The sequence below is a fragment of the Lissotriton helveticus genome, chromosome 12 (assembly GCF_964261635.1).
Source record: "Lissotriton helveticus chromosome 12, aLisHel1.1, whole genome shotgun sequence".
NCBI classification, from domain to species: Eukaryota; Metazoa; Chordata; class Amphibia; order Caudata; family Salamandridae; genus Lissotriton; species Lissotriton helveticus.
This window is the reverse complement of record NC_136073.1, coordinates 657,333,139-657,354,454: the sequence shown is the minus strand read 5'-3', so window position 1 is coordinate 657,354,454 and position 21,316 is coordinate 657,333,139. Positions and strand designations below refer to the sequence as shown.

The following is a 21,316-nucleotide window of genomic DNA, read 5'->3' as shown; positions in this document are numbered from 1 at the left end:
GCATCAGGCTTTAGGTGAAGTGACACTGTAGGACTTTTGTCCCCCAGCGATTTTACGCTTTCCACACCATCCTTCCAATCGATAGGCTGTGAGCCACCACTGTGCTCTGCACATAGCCATGCACTTTAAGTCCCTTTTTCGCACGTACTTTCATTAAACCTGAATATAGAAGTATATATCTGTCTAGGCTAGAGGCACATGAAACAGGACTGGCGTGCCGCTTCAAGTGTACCTGAGAGGAATCTGACTCAGGATTGGCCACCCTCTCAGGGCACCGACTCAGGATTGGCCAACCTCTATGGGGCACCTCTAACGTGCACAAATAACGGGCAAGCCCTATGAAAAGCACAGCGTGAGTCTAGGTGCCACCTTGAAAAAGGAGGGTGACGTCTGGCCTCTGACAGCAGGAATATTAAGAGAGGAGAAAACATACTGCCTGCTATCGTGAAATTCCAAGATAGTCACGAAAAGCAATCTCATGCACTGCACAAGCTCTTTCCCATGATGCACCTCTCCTGCACTCTGTCAATGCAAATGAGCAAGCAGAGAGTTCAGGAATAAAACACCTAAGCTCATGTCCCCAAAAAACAGCAGCAGACAACTCGCAGATATATTCACCAATTTCTAATGCTTTTCTTTTAAACACACGATAAACAGCCTCACCTGTGGTAAGGCTTAAAAAAATTGAATAAACTCGTAAATGTTCCTCTCCACGGAAATCTTTAGTAAAAGGCGAAAGATTTTTTCGTTTTGAAGAGAAACCAGAGTAAGTTAGAATATGGCTCTCTGGGGGTAAGTGGCACCACATCAAAGACCCCGTCATTGCGAGGGTGAGGACCTGAGAGGTATTTTTAGGCTCTAAGAAAGAGGACAAGAACCAGGCCAGTGAGGGAAGCAGGCCCAAATTTCAGAGTCTCTGCTCAAAGCACAGAAAATCAAAAAGGTGGACAGTTCCCATGCGTCTGTCTGGGAATATGCAAATTCTTTTCTGTACACACCTCAGCTCATTAGGAGGCGTTGCGGCTGCTGGGCAAGGGGAACGGGAAGCGTGCATCAGGCTTTAGGTGAAGTGGCACTGTAGGACTTTTGTCCCCCAGCGATTTTACGCTTTCCACACCATCCTTCCAATCGTTAGGCTGTGAGCCACCACTGTGCTCTGCACATAGCCATGCACTTTAAGTCCCTTTTTCGCACGTACTTTCATTAAACCTGAATATGGAAGTATATATCTGTCTAGGCTAGAGGCACATGAAACAGGACTGGCGTTCCGCTTCAAGTGTACCTGAGAGGAATCTGACTCAGGATTGGCCACCCTCTCAGGGCACCGACTCAGGATTGGCCAACCTCTATGGGGCACCTCTAACGTGCACAAATAACAGGCAAGCCCTATGAAAAGCACAGCGTGAGTTTAGGTGCCACCTTGAAAAAGGAGGGTGACGTCTGGCCTCTGACAGCAGGAATATTAAGAGAGGAGAAAACATACTGCCTGCTATCGTGAAATTCCAAGATAGTCACGAAAAGCAATCTCATGCACTGCACAAGCTCTTTCCCATGATGCACCTCTCCTGCACTCTGTCTATGCAAATGAGCAAGCAGAGAGTTCAGGAATAAAACACCTAAGCTCATGTCCCCAAAAAACAGCAGCAGACAACTCGCAGATATATTCACCAATTTCTAATGCTTTTCTTTTAAACACAAGATAAACAGCCTCACCGGTGGTAAGGCTTAAAAAAATTGAATAAACTCGTAAATGTTCCTCTCCACGGCAATCTTTAGTAAAAGGCGAAAGATTTTTTCGTTTTGAAGAGAAACCAGAGTAAGTTAGAATATGGCTCTCTGGGGGTAAGTGGCACCACATCAAAGACCCCGTCATTGCGAGGGTGAGGACCTGAGAGGTATTTTCAAAATCTAAGAAAGAGGACAAGAACCAGGCCAGTGAGGGAAGCAGGCCCAATTTTCAGAGTCTCTGCTCAAAGCACAGAAAATCAAAAAGGTGGACAGTTCCCATGCGTCTGTCTGGGAATATGCAAATTCTTTTCTGTACACACCTCAGCTCATTAGGAGGCGTTGCGGCTGCTGGGCAAGGGGAACGGGAAGCGTGCATCAGGCTTTAGGTGAAGTGGCACTGTAGGACTTTTGTACCCCAGCGATTTTACGCTTTCCACACCATCCTTCCAATCGTTAGGCTGTGAGCCACCACTGTGCTCTGCACATAGCCATGCACTTTAAGTCCCTTTTTCGCACGTACTTTCATTAAACCTGAATATAGAAGTATATATCTGTCTAGGCTAGAGGCACATGAAACAGGACTGGCGTGCCGCTTCAAGTGTACCTGAGAGGAATCTGACTCAGGATTGGCCACCCTCTCAGGGCACCGACTCAGGATTGGCCAACCTCTATGGGGCACCTCTAACGTGCACAAATAACGGGCAAGCCCTATGAAAAGCACAGCGTGAGTCTAGGTGCCACCTTGAAAAAGGAGGGTGACGTCTGGCCTCTGACAGCAGGAATATTAAGAGAGGAGAAAACATACTGCCTGCTATCGTGAAATTCCAAGATAGTCACGAAAAGCAATCTCATGCACTGCACAAGCTCTGTCCCATGATGCACCTCTCCTGCACTCTGTCGATGCAAATGAGCAAGCAGAGAGTTCAGGAATAAAACACCTAAGCTCATGTCCCCAAAAAACAGCAGCAGACAACTCGCAGATATATTCACCAATTTCTAATGCTTTTCTTTTAAACACACGATAAACAGCCTCACCTGTGGTAAGGCTTAAAAAAATTGAATAAACTCGTAAATGTTCCTCTCCACGGAAATCTTTAGTAAAAGGCGAAAGATTTTTTCGTTTTGAAGAGAAACCAGAGTAAGTTAGAATATGGCTCTCTGGGGGTAAGTGGCACCACATCAAAGACCCCGTCATTGCGAGGGTGAGGACCTGAGAGGTATTTTTAGGCTCTAAGAAAGAGGACAAGAACCAGGCCAGTGAGGGAAGCAGGCCCAATTTTCAGAGTCTCTGCTCAAAGCACAGAAAATCAAAAAGGTGGACAGTTCCCATGCGTCTGTCTGGAAATATGCAAATTCTTTTCTGTACACACCTCAGCTCATTAGGAGGCGTTGCGGCTGCTGGGCAAGGGGAACGGGAAGCGTGCATCAGGCTTTAGGTGAAGTGACACTGTAGGACTTTTGTCCCCCAGAGATTTTACGCTTTCCACACCATCCTTCCAATCGATAGGCTGTGAGCCACCACTGTGCTCCCCACATAGCCATGCACTTTAAGTCCCTTTTTCGCACGTACTTTCATTAAACCTGAATATAGAAGTATATATCTGTCTAGGCTAGAGGCACATGAAACAGGACTGGCGTGCCGCTTCAAGTGTACCTGAGAGGAATCTGACTCAGGATTGGCCACCCTCTCAGGGCACCGACTCAGGATTGGCCAACCTCTATGGGGCACCTCTAACGTGCACAAATAACGGGCAAGCCCTATGAAAAGCACAGCGTGAGTCTAGGTGCCACCTTGAAAAAGGAGGGTGACGTCTGGCCTCTGACAGCAGGAATATTAAGAGAGGAGAAAACATACTGCCTGCTATCGTGAAATTCCAAGATAGTCACGAAAAGCAATCTCATGCACTGCACAAGCTCTGTCCCATGATGCACCTCTCCTGCACTCTGTCGATGCAAATGAGCAAGCAGAGAGTTCAGGAATAAAACACCTAAGCTCATGTCCCCAAAAAACAGCAGCAGACAACTCGCAGATATATTCACCAATTTCTAATGCTTTTCTTTTAAACACACGATAAACAGCCTCACCTGTGGTAAGGCTTAAAAAAATTGAATAAACTCGTAAATGTTCCTCTCCACGGAAATCTTTAGTAAAAGGCGAAAGATTTTTTCGTTTTGAAGAGAAACCAGAGTAAGTTAGAATATGGCTCTCTGGGGGTAAGTGGCACCACATCAAAGACCCCGTCATTGCGAGGGTGAGGACCTGAGAGGTATTTTTAGGCTCTAAGAAAGAGGACAAGAACCAGGCCAGTGAGGGAAGCAGGCCCAATTTTCAGAGTCTCTGCTCAAAGCACAGAAAATCAAAAAGGTGGACAGTTCCCATGCGTCTGTCTGGAAATATGCAAATTCTTTTCTGTACACACCTCAGCTCATTAGGAGGCGTTGCGGCTGCTGGGCAAGGGGAACGGGAAGCGTGCATCAGGCTTTAGGTGAAGTGACACTGTAGGACTTTTGTCCCCCAGCGATTTTACGCTTTCCACACCATCCTTCCAATCGTTAGGCTGTGAGCCACCACTGTGCTCTGCACATAGCCATGCACTTTAAGTCCCTTTTTTGCACGTACTTTCATTAAACCTGAATATGGAAGTATATATCTGTCTAGGCTAGAGGCACATGAAACAGGACTGGCGTGCCGCTTCAAGTGTACCTGAGAGGAATCTGACTCAGGATTGGCCACCCTCTCAGGGCACCGACTCAGGATTGGCCAACCTCTATGGGGCACCTCTAACGTGCACAAATAACAGGCAAGCCCTATGAAAAGCACAGCGTGAGTCTAGGTGCCACCTTGAAAAAGGAGGGTGACGTCTGGCCTCTGACAGCAGGAATATTAAGAGAGGAGAAAACATACTGCCTGCTATCGTGAAATTCCAAGATAGTCACGAAAAGCAATCTCATGCACTGCACAAGCTCTTTCCCATGATGCACCTCTCCTGCACTCTGTCTATGCAAATGAGCAAGCAGAGAGTTCAGGAATAAAACACCTAAGCTCATGTCCCCAAAAAACAGCAGCAGACAACTCGCAGATATATTCACCAATTTCTAATGCTTTTCTTTTAAACACAAAATAAACAGCCTCACCGGTGGTAAGGCTTAAAAAAATTGAATAAACTCGTAAATGTTCCTCTCCACGGAAATCTTTAGTAAAAGGCGAAAGATTTTTTCGTTTTGATGAGAAACCAGAGTAAGTTAGAATATGGCTCTCTGGGGGTAAGTGGCACCACATCAAAGACCCCGTCATTGCGAGGGTGAGGACCTGAGAGGTATTTTTAGGCTCTAAGAAAGAGGACAAGAACCAGGCCAGTGAGGGAAGCAGGCCCAATTTTCAGAGTCTCTGCTCAAAGCACAGAAAATCAAAAAGGTGGACAGTTCCCATGCGTCTGTCTGGAAATATGCAAATTCTTTTCTGTACACACCTCAGCTCATTAGGAGGCGTTGCGGCTGCTGGGCAAGGGGAACGGGAAGCGTGCATCAGGCTTTAGGTGAAGTGACACTGTAGGACTTTTGTCCCCCAGCGATTTTACGCTTTCCACACCATCCTTCCAATCGATAGGCTGTGAGCCACCACTGTGCTCTGCACATAGCCATGCACTTTAAGTCCCTTTTTCGCACGTACTTTCATTAAACCTGAATATAGAAGTATATATCTGTCTAGGCTAGAGGCACATGAAACAGGACTGGCGTGCCGCTTCAAGTGTACCTGAGAGGAATCTGACTCAGGATTGGCCACCCTCTCAGGGCACCGACTCAGGATTGGCCAACCTCTATGGGGCACCTCTAACGGGCACAAATAACGGGCAAGCCCTATGAAAAGCACAGCGTGAGTCTAGGTGCCACCTTGAAAAAGGAGGGTGACGTCTGGCCTCTGACAGCAGGAATATTAAGAGAGGAGAAAACATACTGCCTGCTATCGTGAAATTCCAAGATAGTCACGAAAAGCAATCTCATGCACTGCACAAGCTCTTTCCCATGATGCACCTCTCCTGCACTCTGTCTATACAAATGAGCAAGCAGAGAGTTCAGGAATAAAACACCTAAGCTCATGTCGCCAAAAAACAGCAGCAGACAACTCGCAGATATATTCACCAATTTCTAATGCTTTTCTTTTAAACACAAAATAAACAGCCTCACCGGTGGTAAGGCTTAAAAAAATTGAATAAACTCGTAAATGTTCCTCTCCACGGAAATCTTTAGTAAAAGGCGAAAGATTTTTTCGTTTTGAAGAGAAACCAGAGTAAGTTAGAATATGGCTCTCTGGGGGTAAGTGGCACCACATCAAAGACCCCGTCATTGCGAGGGTGAGGACCTGAGAGGTATTTTCAAAATCTAAGAAAGAGGACAAGAACCAGGCCGGTGAGGGAAGCAGGCCCAAATTTCAGAGTCTCTGCTCAAAGCACAGAAAATCAAAAAGGTGGACAGTTCCCATGCGTCTGTCTGGGAATATGCAAATTCTTTTCTGTACACACCTCAGCTCATTAGGAGGCGTTGCGGCTGCTGGGCAAGGGGAACGGGAAGCGTGCATCAGGCTTTAGGTGAAGTGGCACTGTAGGACTTTTGTACCCCAGCGATTTTACGCTTTCCACACCATCCTTCCAATCGTTAGGCTGTGAGCCACCACTGTGCTCTGCACATAGCCATGCACTTTAAGTCCCTTTTTCGCACGTACTTTCATTAAACCTGAATATAGAAGTATATATCTGTCTAGGCTAGAGGCACATGAAACAGGACTGGCGTGCCGCTTCAAGTGTACCTGAGAGGAATCTGACTCAGGATTGGCCACCCTCTCAGGGCACCGACTCAGGATTGGCCAACCTCTATGGGGCACCTCTAACGTGCACAAATAACGGGCAAGCCCTATGAAAAGCACAGCGTGAGTCTAGGTGCCACCTTGAAAAAGGAGGGTGACGTCTGGCCTCTGACAGCAGGAATATTAAGAGAGGAGAAAACATACTGCCTGCTATCGTGAAATTCCAAGATAGTCACGAAAAGCAATCTCATGCACTGCACAAGCTCTGTCCCATGATGCACCTCTCCTGCACTCTGTCGATGCAAATGAGCAAGCAGAGAGTTCAGGAATAAAACACCTAAGCTCATGTCCCCAAAAAACAGCAGCAGACAACTCGCAGATATATTCACCAATTTCTAATGCTTTTCTTTTAAACACACGATAAACAGCCTCACCTGTGGTAAGGCTTAAAAAAATTGAATAAACTCGTAAATGTTCCTCTCCACGGAAATCTTTAGTAAAAGGCGAAAGATGTTTTCGTTTTGAAGAGAAACCAGAGTAAGTTAGAATATGGCTCTCTGGGGGTAAGTGGCACCACATCAAAGACCCCGTCATTGCGAGGGTGAGGACCTGAGAGGTATTTTTAGGCTCTAAGAAAGAGGACAAGAACCAGGCCAGTGAGGGAAGCAGGCCCAATTTTCAGAGTCTCTGCTCAAAGCACAGAAAATCAAAAAGGTGGACAGTTCCCATGCGTCTGTCTGGAAATATGCAAATTCTTTTCTGTACACACCTCAGCTCATTAGGAGGCGTTGCGGCTGCTGGGCAAGGGGAACGGGAAGCGTGCATCAGGCTTTAGGTGAAGTGACACTGTAGGACTTTTGTCCCCCAGCGATTTTACGCTTTCCACACCATCCTTCCAATCGATAGGCTGTGAGCCACCACTGTGCTCTGCACATAGCCATGCACTTTAAGTCCCTTTTTCGCACGTACTTTCATTAAACCTGAATATAGAAGTATATATCTGTCTAGGCTAGAGGCACATGAAACAGGACTGGCGTGCCGCTTCAAGTGTACCTGAGAGGAATCTGACTCAGGATTGGCCACCCTCTCAGGGCACCGACTCAGGATTGGCCAACCTCTATGGGGCACCTCTAACGTGCACAAATAACGGGCAAGCCCTATGAAAAGCACAGCGTGAGTGTAGGTGCCACCTTGAAAAAGGAGGGTGACGTCTGGCCTCTGACAGCAGGAATATTAAGAGAGGAGAAAACATACTGCCTGCTATCGTGAAATTCCAAGATAGTCACGAAAAGCAATCTCATGCACTGCACAAGCTCTTTCCCATGATGCACCTCTCCTGCACTCTGTCAATGCAAATGAGCAAGCAGAGAGTTCAGGAATAAAACACCTAAGCTCATGTCCCCAAAAAACAGCAGCAGACAACTCGCAGATATATTCACCAATTTCTAATGCTTTTCTTTTAAACACACGATAAACAGCCTCACCTGTGGTAAGGCTTAAAAAAATTGAATAAACTCGTAAATGTTCCTCTCCACGGAAATCTTTAGTAAAAGGCGAAAGATTTTTTCATTTTGAAGAGAAACCAGAGTAAGTTAGAATATGGCTCTCTGGGGGTAAGTGGCACCACATCAAAGACCCCGTCATTGCGAGGGTGAGGACCTGAGAGGTATTTTTAGGCTCTAAGAAAGAGGACAAGAACCAGGCCAGTGAGGGAAGCAGGCCCAAATTTCAGAGTCTCTGCTCAAAGCACAGAAAATCAAAAAGGTGGACAGTTCCCATGCGTCTGTCTGGGAATATGCAAATTCTTTTCTGTACACACCTCAGCTCATTAGGAGGCGTTGCGGCTGCTGGGCAAGGGGAACGGGAAGCGTGCATCAGGCTTTAGGTGAAGTGGCACTGTAGGACTTTTGTCCCCCAGCGATTTTACGCTTTCCACACCATCCTTCCAATCGTTAGGCTGTGAGCCACCACTGTGCTCTGCACATAGCCATGCACTTTAAGTCCCTTTTTCGCACGTACTTTCATTAAACCTGAATATGGAAGTATATATCTGTCTAGGCTAGAGGCACATGAAACAGGACTGGCGTGCCGCTTCAAGTGTACCTGAGAGGAATCTGACTCAGGATTGGCCATCCTCTCAGGGCACCGACTCAGGATTGGCCAACCTCTATGGGGCACCTCTAACGTGCACAAATAACGGGCAAGCCCTATGAAAAGCACAGCGTGAGTCTAGGTGCCACCTTGAAAAAGGAGGGTGACGTCTGGCCTCTGACAGCAGGAATATTAAGAGAGGAGAAAACATACTGCCTGCTATCGTGAAATTCCAAGATAGTCACGAAAAGCAATCTCATGCACTGCACAAGCTCTTTCCCATGATGCACCTCTCCTGCACTCTGTCTATACAAATGAGCAAGCAGAGAGTTCAGGAATAAAACACCTAAGCTCATGTCCCCAAAAAACAGCAGCAGACAACTCGCAGATATATTCACCAATTTCTAATGCTTTTCTTTTAAACACAAAATAAACAGCCTCACCGGTGGTAAGGCTTAAAAAAATTGAATAAACTCGTAAATGTTCCTCTCCACGGAAATCTTTAGTAAAAGGCGAAAGATTTTTTCGTTTTGAAAAGAAACCAGAGTAAGTTAGAATATGGCTCTCTGGGGGTAAGTGGCACCACATCAAAGACCCCGTCATTGCGAGGGTGAGGACCTGAGAGGTATTTTCAAAATCTAAGAAAGAGGACAAGAACCAGGCCGGTGAGGGAAGCAGGCCCAAATTTCAGAGTCTCTGCTCAAAGCACAGAAAATCAAAAAGGTGGACAGTTCCCATGCGTCTGTCTGGGAATATGCAAATTCTTTTCTGTACACACCTCAGCTCATTAGGAGGCATTGCGGCTGCTGGGCAAGGGGAACGGGAAGCGTGCATCAGGCTTTAGGTGAAGTGGCACTGTAGGACTTTTGTACCCCAGCGATTTTACGCTTTCCACACCATCCTTCCAATCGTTAGGCTGTGAGCCACCACTGTGCTCTGCACATAGCCATGCACTTTAAGTCCCTTTTTCGCACGTACTTTCATTAAACCTGAATATAGAAGTATATATCTGTCTAGGCTAGAGGCACATGAAACAGGACTGGCGTGCCGCTTCAAGTGTACCTGAGAGGAATCTGACTCAGGATTGGCAACCCTCTCAGGGCACCGACTCAGGATTGGCCAACCTCTATGGGGCACCTCTAACGTGCACAAATAACGGGCAAGCCCTATGAAAAGCACAGCGTGAGTCTAGGTGCCACCTTGAAAAAGGAGGGTGACGTCTGGCCTCTGACAGCAGGAATATTAAGAGAGGAGAAAACATACTGCCTGCTATCGTGAAATTCCAAGATAGTCACGAAAAGCAATCTCATGCACTGCACAAGCTCTGTCCCATGATGCACCTCTCCTGCACTCTGTCGATGCAAATGAGCAAGCAGAGAGTTCAGGAATAAAACACCTAAGCTCATGTCCCCAAAAAACAGCAGCAGACAACTCGCAGATATATTCACCAATTTCTAATGCTTTTCTTTTAAACACACGATAAACAGCCTCACCTGTGGTAAGGCTTAAAAAAATTGAATAAACTCGTAAATGTTCCTCTCCACGGAAATCTTTAGTAAAAGGCGAAAGATTTTTTCGTTTTGAAGAGAAACCAGAGTAAGTTAGAATATGGCTCTCTGGGGGTAAGTGGCACCACATCAAAGACCCCGTCATTGCGAGGGTGAGGACCTGAGAGGTATTTTTAGGCTCTAAGAAAGAGGACAAGAACCAGGCCAGTGAGGGAAGCAGGCCCAATTTTCAGAGTCTCTGCTCAAAGCACAGAAAATCAAAAAGGTGGACAGTTCCCATGCGTCTGTCTGGAAATATGCAAATTCTTTTCTGTACACACCTCAGCTCATTAGGAGGCGTTGCGGCTGCTGGGCAAGGGGAACGGGAAGCGTGCATCAGGCTTTAGGTGAAGTGACACTGTAGGACTTTTGTCCCCCAGCGATTTTACGCTTTCCACACCATCCTTCCAATCGTTAGGCTGTGAGCCACCACTGTGCTCTGCACATAGCCATGCACTTTAAGTCCCTTTTTCGCACGTACTTTCATTAAACCTGAATATGGAAGTATATATCTGTCTAGGCTAGAGGCACATGAAACAGGACTGGCGTGCCGCTTCAAGTGTACCTGAGAGGAATCTGACTCAGGATTGGCCACCCTCTCAGGGCACCGACTCAGGATTGGCCAACCTCTATGGGGCACCTCTAACGTGCACAAATAACAGGCAAGCCCTATGAAAAGCACAGCGTGAGTCTAGGTGCCACCTTGAAAAAGGAGGGTGACGTCTGGCCTCTGACAGCAGGAATATTAAGAGAGGAGAAAACATACTGCCTGCTATCGTGAAATTCCAAGATAGTCACGAAAAGCAATCTCATGCACTGCACAAGCTCTTTCCCATGATGCACCTCTCCTGCACTCTGTCTATGCAAATGAGCAAGCAGAGAGTTCAGGAATAAAACACCTAAGCTCATGTCCCCAAAAAACAGCAGCAGACAACTCGCAGATATATTCACCAATTTCTAATGCTTTTCTTTTAAACACAAAATAAACAGCCTCACCGGTGGTAAGGCTTAAAAAAATTGAATAAACTCGTAAATGTTCCTCTCCACGGAAATCTTTAGTAAAAGGCGAAAGATTTTTTCGTTTTGAAGAGAAACCAGAGTAAGTTAGAATATGGCTCTCTGGGGGTAAGTGGCACCACATCAAAGACCCCGTCATTGCGAGGGTGAGGACCTGAGAGGTATTTTCAAAATCTAAGAAAGAGGACAAGAACCAGGCCGGTGAGGGAAGCAGGCCCAAATTTCAGAGTCTCTGCTCAAAGCACAGAAAATCAAAAAGGTGGACAGTTCCCATGCGTCTGTCTGGGAATATGCAAATTCTTTTCTGTACACACCTCAGCTCATTAGGAGGCGTTGCGGCTGCTGGGCAAGGGGAACGGGAAGCGTGCATCAGGCTTTAGGTGAAGTGGCACTGTAGGACTTTTGTACCCCAGCGATTTTACGCTTTCCACACCATCCTTCCAATCGTTAGGCTGTGAGCCACCACTGTGCTCTGCACATAGCCATGCACTTTAAGTCCCTTTTTCGCACGTACTTTCATTAAACCTGAATATAGAAGTATATATCTGTCTAGGCTAGAGGCACATGAAACAGGACTGGCGTGCCGCTTCAAGTGTACCTGAGAGGAATCTGACTCAGGATTGGCCACCCTCTCAGGGCACCGACTCAGGATTGGCCAACCTCTATGGGGCACCTCTAACGTGCACAAATACCGGGCAAGCCCTATGAAAAGCACAGCGTGAGTCTAGGTGCCACCTTGAAAAAGGAGGGTGACGTCTGGCCTCTGACAGCAGGAATATTAAGAGAGGAGAAAACATACTGCCTGCTATCGTGAAATTCCAAGATAGTCACGAAAAGCAATCTCATGCACTGCACAAGCTCTTTCCCATGATGCACCTCTCCTGCACTCTGTCTATACAAATGAGCAAGCAGAGAGTTCAGGAATAAAACACCTAAGCTCATGTCCCCAAAAAACAGCAGCAGACAACTCGCAGATATATTCACCAATTTCTAATGCTTTTCTTTTAAACACAAAATAAACAGCCTCACCGGTGGTAAGGCTTAAAAAAATTGAATAAACTCGTAAATGTTCCTCTCCACGGAAATCTTTAGTAAAAGGCGAAAGATTTTTTCGTTTTGAAGAGAAACCAGAGTAAGTTAGAATATGGCTCTCTGGGGGTAAGTGGCACCACATCAAAGACCCCGTCATTGCGAGGGTGAGGACCTGAGAGGTATTTTCAAAATCTAAGAAAGAGGACAAGAACCAGGCCGGTGAGGGAAGCAGGCCCAAATTTCAGAGTCTCTGCTCAAAGCACAGAAAATCAAAAAGGTGGACAGTTCCCATGCGTCTGTCTGGGAATATGCAAATTCTTTTCTGTACACACCTCAGCTCATTAGGAGGCGTTGCGGCTGCTGGGCAAGGGGAACGGGAAGCGTGCATCAGGCTTTAGGTGAAGTGGCACTGTAGGACTTTTGTACCCCAGCGATTTTACGCTTTCCACACCATCCTTCCAATCGTTAGGCTGTGAGCCACCACTGTGCTCTGCACATAGCCATGCACTTTAAGTCCCTTTTTCGCACGTACTTTCATTAAACCTGAATATAGAAGTATATATCTGTCTAGGCTAGAGGCACATGAAACAGGACTGGCGTGCCGCTTCAAGTGTACCTGAGAGGAATCTGACTCAGGATTGGCCACCCTCTCAGGGCACCGACTCAGGATTGGCCAACCTCTATGGGGCACCTCTAACGTGCACAAATAACGGGCAAGCCCTATGAAAAGCACAGCGTGAGTCTAGGTGCCACCTTGAAAAAGGAGGGTGACGTCTGGCCTCTGACAGCAGGAATATTAAGAGAGTAGAAAACATACTGCCTGCTATCGTGAAATTCCAAGATAGTCACGAAAAGCAATCTCATGCACTGCACAAGCTCTGTCCCATGATGCACCTCTCCTGCACTCTGTCGATGCAAATGAGCAAGCAGAGAGTTCAGGAATAAAACACCTAAGCTCATGTCCCCAAAAAACAGCAGCAGACAACTCGCAGATATATTCACCAATTTCTAATGCTTTTCTTTTAAACACACGATAAACAGCCTCACCTGTGGTAAGGCTTAAAAAAATTGAATAAACTCGTAAATGTTCCTCTCCACGGAAATCTTTAGTAAAAGGCGAAAGATTTTTTCGTTTTGAAGAGAAACCAGAGTAAGTTAGAATATGGCTCTCTGGGGGTAAGTGGCACCACATCAAAGACCCCGTCATTGCGAGGGTGAGGACCTGAGAGGTATTTTTAGGCTCTAAGAAAGAGGACAAGAACCAGGCCAGTGAGGGAAGCAGGCCCAATTTTCAGAGTCTCTGCTCAAAGCACAGAAAATCAAAAAGGTGGACAGTTCCCATGCGTCTGTCTGGAAATATGCAAATTCTTTTCTGTACACACCTCAGCTCATTAGGAGGCGTTGCGGCTGCTGGGCAAGGGGAACGGGAAGCGTGCATCAGGCTTTAGGTGAAGTGACACTGTAGGACTTTTGTCCCCCAGCGATTTTACGCTTTCCACACCATCCTTCCAATCGATAGGCTGTGAGCCACCACTGTGCTCTGCACATAGCCATGCACTTTAAGTCCCTTTTTCGCACGTACTTTCATTAAACCTGAATATAGAAGTATATATCTGTCTAGGCTAGAGGCACATGAAACAGGACTGGCGTGCCGCTTCAAGTGTACCTGAGAGGAATCTGACTCAGGATTGGCCACCCTCTCAGGGCACCGACTCAGGATTGGCCAACCTCTATGGGGCACCTCTAACGTGCACAAATAACGGGCAAGCCCTATGAAAAGCACAGCGTGAGTGTAGGTGCCACCTTGAAAAAGGAGGGTGACGTCTGGCCTCTGAGAGCAGGAATATTAAGAGAGGAGAAAACATACTGCCTGCTATCGTGAAATTCCAAGATAGTCACGAAAAGCAATCTCATGCACTGCACAAGCTCTTTCCCATGATGCACCTCTCCTGCACTCTGTCAATGCAAATGAGCAAGCAGAGAGTTCAGGAATAAAACACCTAAGCTCATGTCCCCAAAAAACAGCAGCAGACAACTCGCAGATATATTCACCAATTTCTAATGCTTTTCTTTTAAACACACGATAAACAGCCTCACCTGTGGTAAGGCTTAAAAAAATTGAATAAACTCGTAAATGTTCCTCTCCACGGAAATCTTTAGTAAAAGGCGAAAGATTTTTTCGTTTTGAAGAGAAACCAGAGTAAGTTAGAATATGGCTCTCTGGGGGTAAGTGGCACCACATCAAAGACCCCGTCATTGCGAGGGTGAGGACCTGAGAGGTATTTTTAGGCTCTAAGAAAGAGGACAAGAACCAGGCCAGTGAGGGAAGCAGGCCCAAATTTCAGAGTCTCTGCTCAAAGCACAGAAAATCAAAAAGGTGGACAGTTCCCATGCGTCTGTCTGGGAATATGCAAATTCTTTTCTGTACACACCTCAGCTCATTAGGAGGCGTTGCGGCTGCTGGGCAAGGGGAACGGGAAGCGTGCATCAGGCTTTAGGTGAAGTGGCACTGTAGGACTTTTGTCCCCCAGCGATTTTACGCTTTCCACACCATCCTTCCAATCGTTAGGCTGTGAGCCACCACTGTGCTCTGCACATAGCCATGCACTTTAAGTCCCTTTTTCGCACGTACTTTCATTAAACCTGAATATGGAAGTATATATCTGTCTAGGCTAGAGGCACATGAAACAGGACTGGCGTGCCGCTTCAAGTGTACCTGAGAGGAATCTGACTCAGGATTGGCCATCCTCTCAGGGCACCGACTCAGGATTGGCCAACCTCTATGGGGCACCTCTAACGTGCACAAATAACGGGCAAGCCCTATGAAAAGCACAGCGTGAGTCTAGGTGCCACCTTGAAAAAGGAGGGTGACGTCTGGCCTCTGACAGCAGGAATATTAAGAGAGGAGAAAACATACTGCCTGCTATCGTGAAATTCCAAGATAGTCACGAAAAGCAATCTCATGCACTGCACAAGCTCTTTCCCATGATGCACCTCTCCTGCACTCTGTCTATACAAATGAGCAAGCAGAGAGTTCAGGAATAAAACACCTAAGCTCATGTCCCCAAAAAACAGCAGCAGACAACTCGCAGATATATTCACCAATTTCTAATGCTTTTCTTTTAAACACAAAATAAACAGCCTCACCGGTGGTAAGGCTTAAAAAAATTGAATAAACTCGTAAATGTTCCTCTCCACGGAAATCTTTAGTAAAAGGCGAAAGATTTTTTCGTTTTGAAAAGAAACCAGAGTAAGTTAGAATATGGCTCTCTGGGGGTAAGTGGCACCACATCAAAGACCCCGTCATTGCGAGGGTGAGGACCTGAGAGGTATTTTCAAAATCTAAGAAAGAGGACAAGAACCAGGCCGGTGAGGGAAGCAGGCCCAAATTTCAGAGTCTCTGCTCAAAGCACAGAAAATCAAAAAGGTGGACAGTTCCCATGCGTCTGTCTGGGAATATGCAAATTCTTTTCTGTACACACCTCAGCTCATTAGGAGGCATTGCGGCTGCTGGGCAAGGGGAACGGGAAGCGTGCATCAGGCTTTAGGTGAAGTGGCACTGTAGGACTTTTGTACCCCAGCGATTTTACGCTTTCCACACCATCCTTCCAATCGTTAGGCTGTGAGCCACCACTGTGCTCTGCACATAGCCATGCACTTTAAGTCCCTTTTTCGCACGTACTTTCATTAAACCTGAATATAGAAGTATATATCTGTCTAGGCTAGAGGCACATGAAACAGGACTGGCGTGCCGTTTCAAGTGTACCTGAGAGGAATCTGACTCAGGATTGGCAACCCTCTCAGGGCACCGACTCAGGATTGGCCAACCTCTATGGGGCACCTCTAACGTGCACAAATAACGGGCAAGCCCTATGAAAAGCACAGCGTGAGTCTAGGTGCCACCTTGAAAAAGGAGGGTGACGTCTGGCCTCTGACAGCAGGAATATTAAGAGAGGAGAAAACATACTGCCTGCTATCGTGAAATTCCAAGATAGTCACGAAAAGCAATCTCATGCACTGCACAAGCTCTGTCCCATGATGCACCTCTCCTGCACTCTGTCGATGCAAATGAGCAAGCAGAGAGTTCAGGAATAAAACACCTAAGCTCATGTCCCCAAAAAACAGCAGCAGACAACTCGCAGATATATTCACCAATTTCTAATGCTTTTCTTTTAAACACACGATAAACAGCCTCACCTGTGGTAAGGCTTAAAAAAATTGAATAAACTCGTAAATGTTCCTCTCCACGGAAATCTTTAGTAAAAGGCGAAAGATTTTTTCGTTTTGAAGAGAAACCAGAGTAAGTTAGAATATGGCTCTCTGGGGGTAAGTGGCACCACATCAAAGACCCCGTCATTGCGAGGGTGAGGACCTGAGAGGTATTTTTAGGCTCTAAGAAAGAGGACAAGAACCAGGCCAGTGAGGGAAGCAGGCCCAATTTTCAGAGTCTCTGCTCAAAGCACAGAAAATCAAAAAGGTGGACAGTTCCCATGCGTCTGTCTGGAAATATGCAAATTCTTTTCTGTACACACCTCAGCTCATTAGGAGGCGTTGCGGCTGCTGGGCAAGGGGAACGGGAAGCGTGCATCAGGCTTTAGGTGAAGTGACACTGTAGGACTTTTGTCCCCCAGCGATTTTACGCTTTCCACACCATCCTTCCAATCGTTAGGCTGTGAGCCACCACTGTGCTCTGCACATAGCCATGCACTTTAAGTCCCTTTTTCGCACGTACTTTCATTAAACCTGAATATGGAAGTATATATCTGTCTAGGCTAGAGGCACATGAAACAGGACTGGCGTGCCGCTTCAAGTGTACCTGAGAGGAATCTGACTCAGGATTGGCCACCCTCTCAGGGCACCGACTCAGGATTGGCCAACCTCTATGGGGCACCTGTAACGTGCACAAATAACAGGCAAGCCCTATGAAAAGCACAGCGTGAGTCTAGGTGCCACCTTGAAAAAGGAGGGTGACGTCTGGCCTCTGACAGCAGGAATATTAAGAGAGGAGAAAACATACTGCCTGCTATCGTGAAATTCCAAGATAGTCACGAAAAGCAATCTCATGCACTGCACAAGCTCTTTCCCATGATGCACCTCTCCTGCACTCTGTCTATGCAAATGAGCAAGCAGAGAGTTCAGGAATAAAACACCTAAGCTCATGTCCCCAAAAAACAGCAGCAGACAACTCGCAGATATATTCACCAATTTCTAATGCTTTTCTTTTAAACACAAAATAAACAGCCTCACCGGTGGTAAGGCTTAAAAAAATTGAATAAACTCGTAAATGTTCCTCTCCACGGAAATCTTTAGTAAAAGGCGAAAGATTTTTTCGTTTTGAAGAGAAACCAGAGTAAGTTAGAATATGGCTCTCTGGGGGTAAGTGGCACCACATCAAAGACCCCGTCATTGCGAGGGTGAGGACCTGAGAGGTATTTTCAAAATCTAAGAAAGAGGACAAGAACCAGGCCGGTGAGGGAAGCAGGCCCAAATTTCAGAGTCTCTGCTCAAAGCACAGAAAATCAAAAAGGTGGACAGTTCCCATGCGTCTGTCTGGGAATATGCAAATTCTTTTCTGTACACACCTCAGCTCATTAGGAGGCGTTGCGGCTGCTGGGCAAGGGGAACGGGAAGCGTGCATCAGGCTTTAGGTGAAGTGGCACTGTAGGACTTTTGTACCCCAGCGATTTTACGCTTTCCACACCATCCTTCCAATCGTTAGGCTGTGAGCCACCACTGTGCTCTGCACATAGCCATGCACTTTAAGTCCCTTTTTCGCACGTACTTTCATTAAACCTGAATATAGAAGTATATATCTGTCTAGGCTAGAGGCACATGAAACAGGACTGGCGTGCCGCTTCAAGTGTACCTGAGAGGAATCTGACTCAGGATTGGCCACCCTCTCAGGGCACCGACTCAGGATTGGCCAACCTCTATGGGGCACCTCTAACGTGCACAAATAACGGGCAAGCCCTATGAAAAGCACAGCGTGAGTCTAGGTGCCACCTTGAAAAAGGAGGGTGACGTCTGGCCTCTGACAGCAGGAATATTAAGAGAGGAGAAAACATACTGCCTGCTATCGTGAAATTCCAAGATAGTCACGAAAAGCAATCTCATGCACTGCACAAGCTCTGTCCCATGATGCACCTCTCCTGCACTCTGTCGATGCAAATGAGCAAGCAGAGAGTTCAGGAATAAAACACCTAAGCTCATGTCCCCAAAAAACAGCAGCAGACAACTCGCAGATATATTCACCAATTTTTAATGCTTTTCTTTTAAACACACGATAAACAGCCTCACCTGTGGTAAGGCTTAAAAAAATTGAATAAACTCGTAAATGTTCCTCTCCACGGAAATCTTTAGTAAAAGGCGAAAGATTTTTTCGTTTTGAAGAGAAACCAGAGTAAGTTAGAATATGGCTCTCTGGGGGTAAGTGGCACCACATCAAAGACCCCGTCATTGCGAGGGTGAGGACCTGAGAGGTATTTTTAGGCTCTAAGAAAGAGGACAAGAACCAGGCCAGTGAGGGAAGCAGGCCCAATTTTCAGAGTCTCTGCTCAAAGCACAGAAAATCAAAAAGGTGGACAGTTCCCATGCGTCTGTCTGGAAATATGCAAATTCTTTTCTGTACACACCTCAGCTCATTAGGAGGCGTTGCGGCTGCTGGGCAAGGGGAACGGGAAGCGTGCATCAGGCTTTAGGTGAAGTGACACTGTAGGACTTTTGTCCCCCAGCGATTTTACGCTTTCCACACCATCCTTCCAATCGATAGGCTGTGAGCCACCACTGTGCTCTGCACATAGCCATGCACTTTAAGTCCCTTTTTCGCACGTACTTTCATTAAACCTGAATATAGAAGTATATATCTGTCTAGGCTAGAGGCACATGAAACAGGACTGGCGTGCCGCTTCAAGTGTACCTGAGAGGAATCTGACTCAGGATTGGCCACCCTCTCAGGGCACCGACTCAGGATTGGCCAACCTCTATGGGGCACCTCTAACGTGCACAAATAACGGGCAAGCCCTATGAAAAGCACAGCGTGAGTCTAGGTGCCACCTTGAAAAAGGAGGGTGACGTCTGGCCTCTGACAGCAGGAATATTAAGAGAGGAGAAAACATACTGCCTGCTATCGTGAAATTCCAAGATAGTCACGAAAAGCAATCTCATGCACTGCACAAGCTCTTTCCCATGATGCACCTCTCCTGCACTCTGTCAATGCAAATGAGCAAGCAGAGAGTTCAGGAATAAAACACCTAAGCTCATGTCCCCAAAAAACAGCAGCAGACAACTCGCAGATATATTCACCAATTTCTAATGCTTTTCTTTTAAACACACGATAAACAGCCTCACCTGTGGTAAGGCTTAAAAAAATTGAATAAACTCGTAAATGTTCCTCTCCACGGAAATCTTTAGTAAAAGGCGAAAGATTTTTTCGTTTTGAAGAGAAACCAGAGTAAGTTAGAATATGGCTCTCTGGGGGTAAGTGGCACCACATCAAAGACCCCGTCATTGCGAGGGTGAGGACCTGAGAGGTATTTTTAGGCTCTAAGAAAGAGGACAAGAACCAGGCCAGTGAGGGAAGCAGGCCCAAATTTCAGAGTCTCTGCTCAAAGCACAGAAAATCAAAAAGGTGGACAGTTCCCATGCGTCTGTCTGGGAATATGCAAATTCTTTTCTGTACACACCTCAGCTCATTAGGAGGCGTTGCGGCTGCTGGGCAAGGGGAACGGGAAGCGTGCATCAGGCTTTAGGTGAAGTGGCACTGTAGGACTTTTGTCCCCCAGCGATTTTACGCTTTCCACACCATCCTTCCAATCGTTAGGCTGTGAGCCACCACTGTGCTCTGCACATAGCCATGCACTTTAAGTCCCTTTTTCGCACGTACTTTCATTAAACCTGAATATGGAAGTATATATCTGTCTAGGCTAGAGGCACATGAAACAGGACTGGCGTTCCGCTTCAAGTGTACCTGAGAGGAATCTGACTCAGGATTGGCCACCCTCTCAGGGCACCGACTCAGGATTGGCCAACCTCTATGGGGCACCTCTAACGTGCACAAATAACAGGCAAGCCCTATGAAAAGCACAGCGTGAGTCTAGGTGCCACCTTGAAAAAGGAGGGTGACGTCTGGCCTCTGACAGCAGGAATATTAAGAGAGGAGAAAACATACTGCCTGCTATCGTGAAATTCCAAGATAGTCACGAAAAGCAATCTCATGCACTGCACAAGCTCTTTCCCATGATGCACCTCTCCTGCACTCTGTCTATGCAAATGAGCAAGCAGAGAGTTCAGGAATAAAACACCTAAGCTCATGTCCCCAAAAAACAGCAGCAGACAACTCGCAGATATATTCACCAATTTCTAATGCTTTTCTTTTAAACACAAAATAAACAGCCTCACCGGTGGTAAGGCTTAAAAAAATTGAATAAACTCGTAAATGTTCCTCTCCACGGAAATCTTTAGTAAAAGGCGAAAGATTTTTTCGTTTTGAAGAGAAACCAGAGTAAGTTAGAATATGGCTCTCTGGGGGTAAGTGGCACCACATCAAAGACCCCGTCATTGCGAGGGTGAGGACCTGAGAGGTATTTTCAAAATCTAAGAAAGAGGACAAGAACCAGGCCGGTGAGGGAAGCAGGCCCAAATTTCAGAGTCTCTGCTCAAAGCACAGAAAATCAAAAAGGTGGACAGTTCCCATGCGTCTGTCTGGGAATATGCAAATTCTTTTCTGTACACACCTCAGCTCATTAGGAGGCGTTGCGGCTGCTGGGCAAGGGGAACGGGAAGCGTGCATCAGGCTTTAGGTGAAGTGGCACTGTAGGACTTTTGTACCCCAGCGATTTTACGCTTTCCACACCATCCTTCCAATCGTTAGGCTGTGAGCCACCACTGTGCTCTGCACATAGCCATGCACTTTAAGTCCCTTTTTCGCACGTACTTTCATTAAACCTGAATATAGAAGTATATATCTGTCTAGGCTAGAGGCACATGAAACAGGACTGGCGTGCCGCTTCAAGTGTACCTGAGAGGAATCTGACTCAGGATTGGCCACCCTCTCAGGGCACCGACTCAGGATTGGCCAACCTCTATGGGGCACCTCTAACGT

At 46.6% G+C, this 21,316-nt stretch overlaps 20 non-coding genes across 20 annotated transcripts; all 20 read right to left on the bottom strand.

The window, feature by feature from the left end:
- Positions 1-655: 655 nt before the first annotated feature.
- Positions 656-770, bottom strand: LOC144801469 (U5 spliceosomal RNA). The gene has a single exon (XR_013605276.1). It is a non-coding gene; the product is annotated as a U5 spliceosomal RNA (small nuclear RNA).
- Positions 771-1,705: 935 nt separating this feature from the next.
- LOC144800807 (U5 spliceosomal RNA) lies at positions 1,706-1,820 on the bottom strand. Its single transcript, XR_013604691.1, has one exon. It is a non-coding gene; the product is annotated as a U5 spliceosomal RNA (small nuclear RNA).
- Positions 1,821-2,755: 935 nt separating this feature from the next.
- On the bottom strand, positions 2,756-2,870 carry LOC144801468 (U5 spliceosomal RNA). The gene has a single exon (XR_013605275.1). It is a non-coding gene; the product is annotated as a U5 spliceosomal RNA (small nuclear RNA).
- A 935-nt stretch (positions 2,871-3,805) lies between these two features.
- On the bottom strand, positions 3,806-3,920 carry LOC144801467 (U5 spliceosomal RNA). Its single transcript, XR_013605274.1, has one exon. It is a non-coding gene; the product is annotated as a U5 spliceosomal RNA (small nuclear RNA).
- Positions 3,921-4,855: 935 nt separating this feature from the next.
- LOC144800540 (U5 spliceosomal RNA) lies at positions 4,856-4,970 on the bottom strand. Its single transcript, XR_013604435.1, has one exon. It is a non-coding gene; the product is annotated as a U5 spliceosomal RNA (small nuclear RNA).
- A 935-nt stretch (positions 4,971-5,905) lies between these two features.
- On the bottom strand, positions 5,906-6,020 carry LOC144800077 (U5 spliceosomal RNA). The gene has a single exon (XR_013603995.1). It is a non-coding gene; the product is annotated as a U5 spliceosomal RNA (small nuclear RNA).
- A 935-nt stretch (positions 6,021-6,955) lies between these two features.
- On the bottom strand, positions 6,956-7,070 carry LOC144800765 (U5 spliceosomal RNA). Its single transcript, XR_013604651.1, has one exon. It is a non-coding gene; the product is annotated as a U5 spliceosomal RNA (small nuclear RNA).
- A 935-nt stretch (positions 7,071-8,005) lies between these two features.
- Positions 8,006-8,120, bottom strand: LOC144800481 (U5 spliceosomal RNA). The gene has a single exon (XR_013604379.1). It is a non-coding gene; the product is annotated as a U5 spliceosomal RNA (small nuclear RNA).
- Positions 8,121-9,055: 935 nt separating this feature from the next.
- LOC144800438 (U5 spliceosomal RNA) lies at positions 9,056-9,170 on the bottom strand. Its single transcript, XR_013604340.1, has one exon. It is a non-coding gene; the product is annotated as a U5 spliceosomal RNA (small nuclear RNA).
- A 935-nt stretch (positions 9,171-10,105) lies between these two features.
- On the bottom strand, positions 10,106-10,220 carry LOC144801466 (U5 spliceosomal RNA). Its single transcript, XR_013605273.1, has one exon. It is a non-coding gene; the product is annotated as a U5 spliceosomal RNA (small nuclear RNA).
- Positions 10,221-11,155: 935 nt separating this feature from the next.
- Positions 11,156-11,270, bottom strand: LOC144800076 (U5 spliceosomal RNA). Its single transcript, XR_013603994.1, has one exon. It is a non-coding gene; the product is annotated as a U5 spliceosomal RNA (small nuclear RNA).
- Positions 11,271-12,205: 935 nt separating this feature from the next.
- Positions 12,206-12,320, bottom strand: LOC144800075 (U5 spliceosomal RNA). Its single transcript, XR_013603993.1, has one exon. It is a non-coding gene; the product is annotated as a U5 spliceosomal RNA (small nuclear RNA).
- A 935-nt stretch (positions 12,321-13,255) lies between these two features.
- LOC144801462 (U5 spliceosomal RNA) lies at positions 13,256-13,370 on the bottom strand. The gene has a single exon (XR_013605271.1). It is a non-coding gene; the product is annotated as a U5 spliceosomal RNA (small nuclear RNA).
- A 935-nt stretch (positions 13,371-14,305) lies between these two features.
- LOC144801461 (U5 spliceosomal RNA) lies at positions 14,306-14,420 on the bottom strand. Its single transcript, XR_013605270.1, has one exon. It is a non-coding gene; the product is annotated as a U5 spliceosomal RNA (small nuclear RNA).
- Positions 14,421-15,355: 935 nt separating this feature from the next.
- On the bottom strand, positions 15,356-15,470 carry LOC144800437 (U5 spliceosomal RNA). The gene has a single exon (XR_013604339.1). It is a non-coding gene; the product is annotated as a U5 spliceosomal RNA (small nuclear RNA).
- A 935-nt stretch (positions 15,471-16,405) lies between these two features.
- Positions 16,406-16,520, bottom strand: LOC144801460 (U5 spliceosomal RNA). The gene has a single exon (XR_013605269.1). It is a non-coding gene; the product is annotated as a U5 spliceosomal RNA (small nuclear RNA).
- A 935-nt stretch (positions 16,521-17,455) lies between these two features.
- LOC144800074 (U5 spliceosomal RNA) lies at positions 17,456-17,570 on the bottom strand. Its single transcript, XR_013603992.1, has one exon. It is a non-coding gene; the product is annotated as a U5 spliceosomal RNA (small nuclear RNA).
- Positions 17,571-18,505: 935 nt separating this feature from the next.
- LOC144801459 (U5 spliceosomal RNA) lies at positions 18,506-18,620 on the bottom strand. Its single transcript, XR_013605268.1, has one exon. It is a non-coding gene; the product is annotated as a U5 spliceosomal RNA (small nuclear RNA).
- Positions 18,621-19,555: 935 nt separating this feature from the next.
- On the bottom strand, positions 19,556-19,670 carry LOC144801458 (U5 spliceosomal RNA). Its single transcript, XR_013605267.1, has one exon. It is a non-coding gene; the product is annotated as a U5 spliceosomal RNA (small nuclear RNA).
- A 935-nt stretch (positions 19,671-20,605) lies between these two features.
- LOC144800073 (U5 spliceosomal RNA) lies at positions 20,606-20,720 on the bottom strand. Its single transcript, XR_013603991.1, has one exon. It is a non-coding gene; the product is annotated as a U5 spliceosomal RNA (small nuclear RNA).
- Between the last annotated feature and the right edge of the window lie 596 nt (positions 20,721-21,316).